Raw genomic sequence first — 5,919 nt, 5'->3', positions numbered from 1 at the left:
ACTCATAGGAAGTCAACAAAAATGCACAGGGAGGTCCCTTGGACATTCCCCACTCTCTCTGTATATTTACTACATAGCATATGCGATATATAAAAACGGCATTCATCACAATAACCAGGAATGGACATCACCTACAGAGCTGACTGAGCCCTCATCAGTTTTACGAGCGTGTGTGTGTGTGTGTGTGTGTGTGTGTAGCTCTGTGCAGTCTCGTCGCACACCCAGACTCCTGCACACACCGTCACGGTCACGCCAGAGGACCGTTCCTTCCCCGAGAGGCCCCCCCACGGAAGCTCGTTCTGCCCCTTCTCGCGCCCCCGCCCCCGTACCTCACCCTGGCAAGCACTGGCCCTGACTAGTCTGTGTCTCTCGTCACACAGTATGTCACTTTTTGAGTTTGGCTTTTTCCGTGTGGCGTGATTGATTCCTGGGGACTCACCCGCATTGCCGCGCCGTATCGCTGCTACCTGACTCCTTTCCCGGTGCCCGGCACTCCCCGGCACAGATGCACCGCGGTCTGCTCAGCCGCGCACTGGTCCGGGGGCATCTCTGCTGACCCCAGGTGCGGCCGCTACAGACGACGCTGCTGCGGACCCTCACGTGCAGGGCTCTGCGTGGGCACGGAGTTTCATTTCTCTGGATGAACGCCCGGGAGCGCGATCGCTGGGTCGCGCGGTAAACGCACTCTTGGTTTTGTGAGGCACCGCCGGCCTCTCGTCCGGGGGGGCGGGGTGTGCCAGCTGGTGCCCCCCCCAGCAGTGTGTGTGGGCTCCGCTTCTCCACGCCCCCACCAGGACCTGGTGTGGTCGCTATTTTCAATCGTAGCCATTCCCAGAGACATATAGTGCCGCCTCACTGTGGGCCTAGCTTGCGTTATTTCCCTGGTGACTAATGCATCTTTGTAGATGATTTTATTTATTTGTTTTTGGAGAGAGGGGAAGGGAGGGTGAAAGACAGGGAGAGAAACATCGACCCCCTGCCTCCCGTCCGCACCCTGACTGGGGCCTGAACCCGCAGCCCAGGCATCCGTTCTGACTGGAGACCAAACCAGCGACTTTTTGCTTTGCGGGACGATGCCCAGCCCACGGAGCCACCCCGGTCAGGGCTGGTGTTCAACGTTTTCTCACATGCTCATTTGCCATCTGATATCCTTTTTGGTGAAACATCTGTGCATGTCTTTTGCCCATTTTAAAATTAGGTTATTTGTTTTTATTATGTAGATAGTTTGTTTACTCTCGAATTTTGAGAGATATTACTTATTCTAGATATTCCACTAAAACCTCTTTATCGCCTTTCGTGATTACAGAGATAACACACATTCGTTGTTTTTAGATTCCAGCACTTCAGCAGCAGGCACACCAGCAGGGGGGTCCTCTGCCGTTCCGGCACGGTCCCACCGTGGTTGCCGAGTGGGTTTTCTCCGTGGGCTGTGCCCACCCTTGCTGTCCACCCAGCCTTCCCCTAGGAGCCTTCCATGCGGGTGTGATTCCGGCACCGGCACCGGGAAAGTCTGCCCCGGGTGTCGGACTACAGTCAGCCCTGGGAACCGCTCCGGGGTCTTTGCCGTGCTCCTTCGCGGAAACCGCTCTGCTGTCTGGCACAAGAGCTCCGCCTCTCCCCGTGACTCAGATAAAAGTCAGTCTCCACTGTGCTTCCCAGGCCCTGTGTCATCTGTGCCCTGTGTTCCCTGACCCCCCCACCCCCGCCTCCTGTCCCAGCGACTCCAGCCTCCAGCCTCCTGACATCTCCGAAGGCCAGGCCCGCTGTGGGCTGCAGGCTGGGGCTGCGGGCTACAAGCTGGCTGCCAGCCTCACTCCTGCACCCTTTGAGCTGCCCACCCCAACACACATACATGCACATGCACACAGGCACACACACATGTGCATGCACAGACACAGGCACACACAGGCCCCGTAGCTCACTCTTTCACCCCGTTAAGTCTTTGTTCCAGGTCACCTTCTTAAAACAAAAACGGAAACAAAAACAGACAAAGAAAGCCCAGGCCCGCCTCTCTCTGCCGTCTAGGAGCCTGCGCAGGCCACTGGCAGCAGGACACCCAGGACGACCAGCACGTCTGGAAGGCGGCGGTCCCAGGCCGTGTTCGAGGGCTACACGTGGGGTCTCCGGAACCCGGGGGAGCACACAGTTCCTAAAATTGAAGGTGTCCACACGCGGGGTGAATCCGAATCCTCTCCAGGTGACAGATGTGCTTGTGTGCGTGAAGCAAAGAGCAGCACAGCGACTCCGGGGGGCAGACCACACACGACCAGCATCACCTGCGGAGACGGGACTGGTGGTGACCGTGTGCAGCTCACGCTGCGTTCCCAGGACACCTCCCTGCGAAGGCCCCTGGACCCAGAACCCTGTGATGCTGTGCGGGTTCTTGAGGGCGAGGGTTTAGACACACTGAACAGTAGATAAGTAAAACGGACTTGCTCTCTTGTAAAAAAAAAATTAAGTACTGACGTGTAGTGTATTGGTTAAGGTAGCAGGTCAGAGGTCTGATTCCCCAATTTATACTTATTTCCACTAGGAAAGTTTGGGGGAAAGTTTTAGTGCTGGAAGGCATAGCTCTCAAAAATCTAGAATACTGCCCTGGCTGGCGTAGCTCAGTGGATTGAGCACGGGCTGCGAACCAAAGCATCGCAGGTTCGATTCCCAGTCAGGGTACATGCCTGGGTTGCAGGCCACGGCCCCCAGCAACCGCACATTGATGTTTCTCTCTCTCTCTCTCTCTTTCTCCCTCCCTCCCCTCTCTAAAAATAAGTAACATCTTAAAAAAAAAAGTCTAGAATACTATTCTCTCGTTATTCTGTAGAACGGAAGGACGGAAATTAAATGACCTCCTCAGCACAGATGAGCCCCCTCCCTGATCACTGACAACATGACCCACCTCTAAAGAGCAGCTGGAAGTCGTCTCTAGCGAGCGAGTTCACACGGGAGCAGGGGCGGGACCCTGACCCCTGACTGCCCCGTGAAAACGGTGGTCTCCCCAGCGCGTTGCCGTTCCCCTCAGCCTCGTTACTGCTTTTGGAATTGTGGTAACTACACGCAACACAAAAGTTGCCATTTTTAGCCCTGGCTGGTATAGCTCAGTGGATTGAGTGCGGGCTGTGAACCAAAGCATCGCAGGTTCAATTCCCAGTCAGGACACATGCCTGGGTTGCAGGCCATGACCCCCAGCAACTGCACATTGATGCTTCTCTCTCTCTATCTCCCTCCCTTCCCTCTCTAAAAATAAATAAATAAAATCTTTAAAAAAAAAGTTGCCATTTTAGCCACTTGAAGTGGATGGTTCGGTGGTGCTGAGCACATTCGCACGGGCTGCCGTCACCACCACCACCACCTCCGGAGCTGCCTTTCCTCTCCCCCGGACCGAGACGTCGTCCCCAGTGAATAGCAACACCCCAGCCCCCAGTCCCCGGCTCTCACCCGCCCTCTCCCCGTCTCTGTGACTCCGACTCCCCGAGGTGCCTCGGACAAGGGGAGTCTTACCATATGTGTCTTTTGGTGGCCGGCTTGCTCACTTAACAGCACGTCCTCCACGTCCACCCACACCGTGGCCTGTGTCCGAACGCCCTTCCTTTTGAAGACTGAATAATACTCCATTGTGTGGCCAGACTGAGTGTATTTGTCCATTCATGCGCGGGGATTGTTCAGTTGCTTCCACTTTGGGGCCATTGTGAATCATGCCCTGCTGTCTGTCTTTCAACATAAACTTGGATCCCAGGAGGGCACCAGTCTGTTTTGATCACGAACCCATGTCAGACGGTTACAACCCAGCCTGGTGCATAGTAGGGGCGCGACAAGTATTTGCCGCGCGAACGCATGTTCTGCTTCCGTCAGAGGCCAGGCTGCCGGGGGCCGAGTCCCACGGGCTCCCCAGCCCTCGTGCTTCCGAGGCTCAAGGCTGCCTCCGGCCAGCACTTGTCTGGGGTCTGCTCTCGGCCAGCCCCGGGCCAGGGCTGTTCACGCTCAGTCGCTCCATTCATGCATTCCTTCGTCCACTCCCTGAACCTTCGTTGGCTCCTACTGCGTGCCAGGCCCTGGGCCAGGCACGAGACACTCAGTGAACACCACCAGGCCCTGTCCCCGCCGCTGCCCTGGGCCCTCCCCCCGGGGGCACACAGACGTCGGTCAGACCAGCACGCGGGCGTCTTGGGGCCGAGGCCGCAGGGGGCGTTCTGCCCCGTCCCCTCCCCACCGGACAGAATGTCCACTGTTAGGTTTGGAGAGTGCTTTATGTGTTCCGGATGCAAGGCTTCTGTTGGCCGTGTGGTCTGCAAACCCTGTCTCCAGTCTGGGGTTTGTCTTTTCATGCCCTTGTCAGAGCCTCTCGTTTTCATGAGGTCCAGTTGATGAATTTCCCTTTTAGCTGTGGATGGGATGATAGGTTTTGTTTTTTTTTGTTTGCAGTGACCAAACGTGCCGTCACTGGCGTTTGGCACACGCGCAGCACTGTGCAGCCATCACCACCGTCCAGTTCCAGAACATTCCCGTCAGCCCAAAGGAAGCCGCGTGCCCGCCCCCGCTCCCCCCAGCTCCTGCGGTCTGTCCCCGGCCGTGCTGACTCGGACGTTTCGCAGATAAACGGAGCCGCACGACACGGGCCCCTCTGTGCCTGGCTTCTCTCACTCAGCGTGACGTCTGCAGGGGGCAGATGTCTCAGTTAGAGCCCCGGCGCTGCAGCCACAGCCTGCCCTCCGGCTCTCGGGGCCCTGCCCCTCTTGTGAGCCCAACCCCCAGCCACAACCCAGGCCCATGCTCCAAGCACCTCCCTGCGGTGGGTGCCCCGAGCTTGCCGGCTGCTTCCCCTCCTCCTCCTCCTCCTCGCCCTCTCCCCGCCTTCCTCTCCCGTCCTGGCTCTCTGGGCACTGCCGGTCCAGACCGCTGGCCCTGGGCCCAGGCCTCTGACAGCGAGCGGCCTCAGCTCGTCGCCCCGCTGTGTGCACAAGCCGTTTGCGTGTCACGGAGAATAAGGCTGACCCCTGGGCACGGGGAGGGTGGAGGGAGGGGGACTGGTGCGGAGAGAATGGTCCTGACCGACAGATCGTGTCTCATTAAGGTGGCCGGCGCCGAGATGCCCGTTCTCCCACGTGCTCTTTCGGGACCTTGTCACCTCACCAAGAGATGGGGTGTAAACCCTCCCCTCCCCCACCCCAAATCCGGGCAGACTCAGGCCTCCCCGGCAACCAACAGAATGTGTAACATGAAAGACACTGAGTGGCCTCCGAGCCTGGGCCAGGAAAGGCTGCGCCCTGCTGTCCCGCTCGCTGGGCCGCTTGGAGCCCCGAGTCGTCATCCTGTCCCAGAGCTTCCATGAGGCCACCAGCCCGTGTGCGAGCCCAGAGCCGGGGGGGCGGGCACCCTCAGGTGTCTGTTCCACTGAAGCCCCGGCTGGGGTCCCCGCTAAAAACCAGCCTCCGGGGCAGACATGCGAGTGAAGGGGTCTCACGTGATGGTAGCCCCCACCCCTGCCTGCAGCCTGGGGGCGTCCCTGCTGCAGCTTCCGACAGCACGACAGCACGGGGGAGGGGCAGCCCCAGCCCTGCTTCCTCGCCCTTGGGGGCCCGTCAGCAGACCGGAGTGGTGGTCTGGGGCCGCTGGGTCCCAGTCTGGTGATGGGAACCACAGCGAGGGTGCCGTGTGGCCCAGTGCCCCCCCCACACCCGTTCCCGTCTGAGTTGGCCCCTCCTCCACCACCTCGGCCGGGGGCTCCTCTTCCACCTGGGCCAGACTCCGGTCCTGTTTTCCTGCCTCCTGCCTCGACCTTCCAAACCTTCCTGCCCCCACTTGAACTCCCCGAAAACGTGAACACGGCCCCTCACCTTACCCAACCCCCGGGCAGCCGACGGCTCCCTGCCCCCTGTAATTCAAGTCTGGGGAGAGGAACCACGACCTTGCAAGACCTGTGACGGA

Source organism: Phyllostomus discolor, chromosome 13, assembly GCF_004126475.2.
Source record: "Phyllostomus discolor isolate MPI-MPIP mPhyDis1 chromosome 13, mPhyDis1.pri.v3, whole genome shotgun sequence".
In the NCBI taxonomy this organism is placed as follows: domain Eukaryota; kingdom Metazoa; phylum Chordata; class Mammalia; order Chiroptera; family Phyllostomidae; genus Phyllostomus; species Phyllostomus discolor.
Note: the sequence above shows the minus strand (reverse complement) of the source record.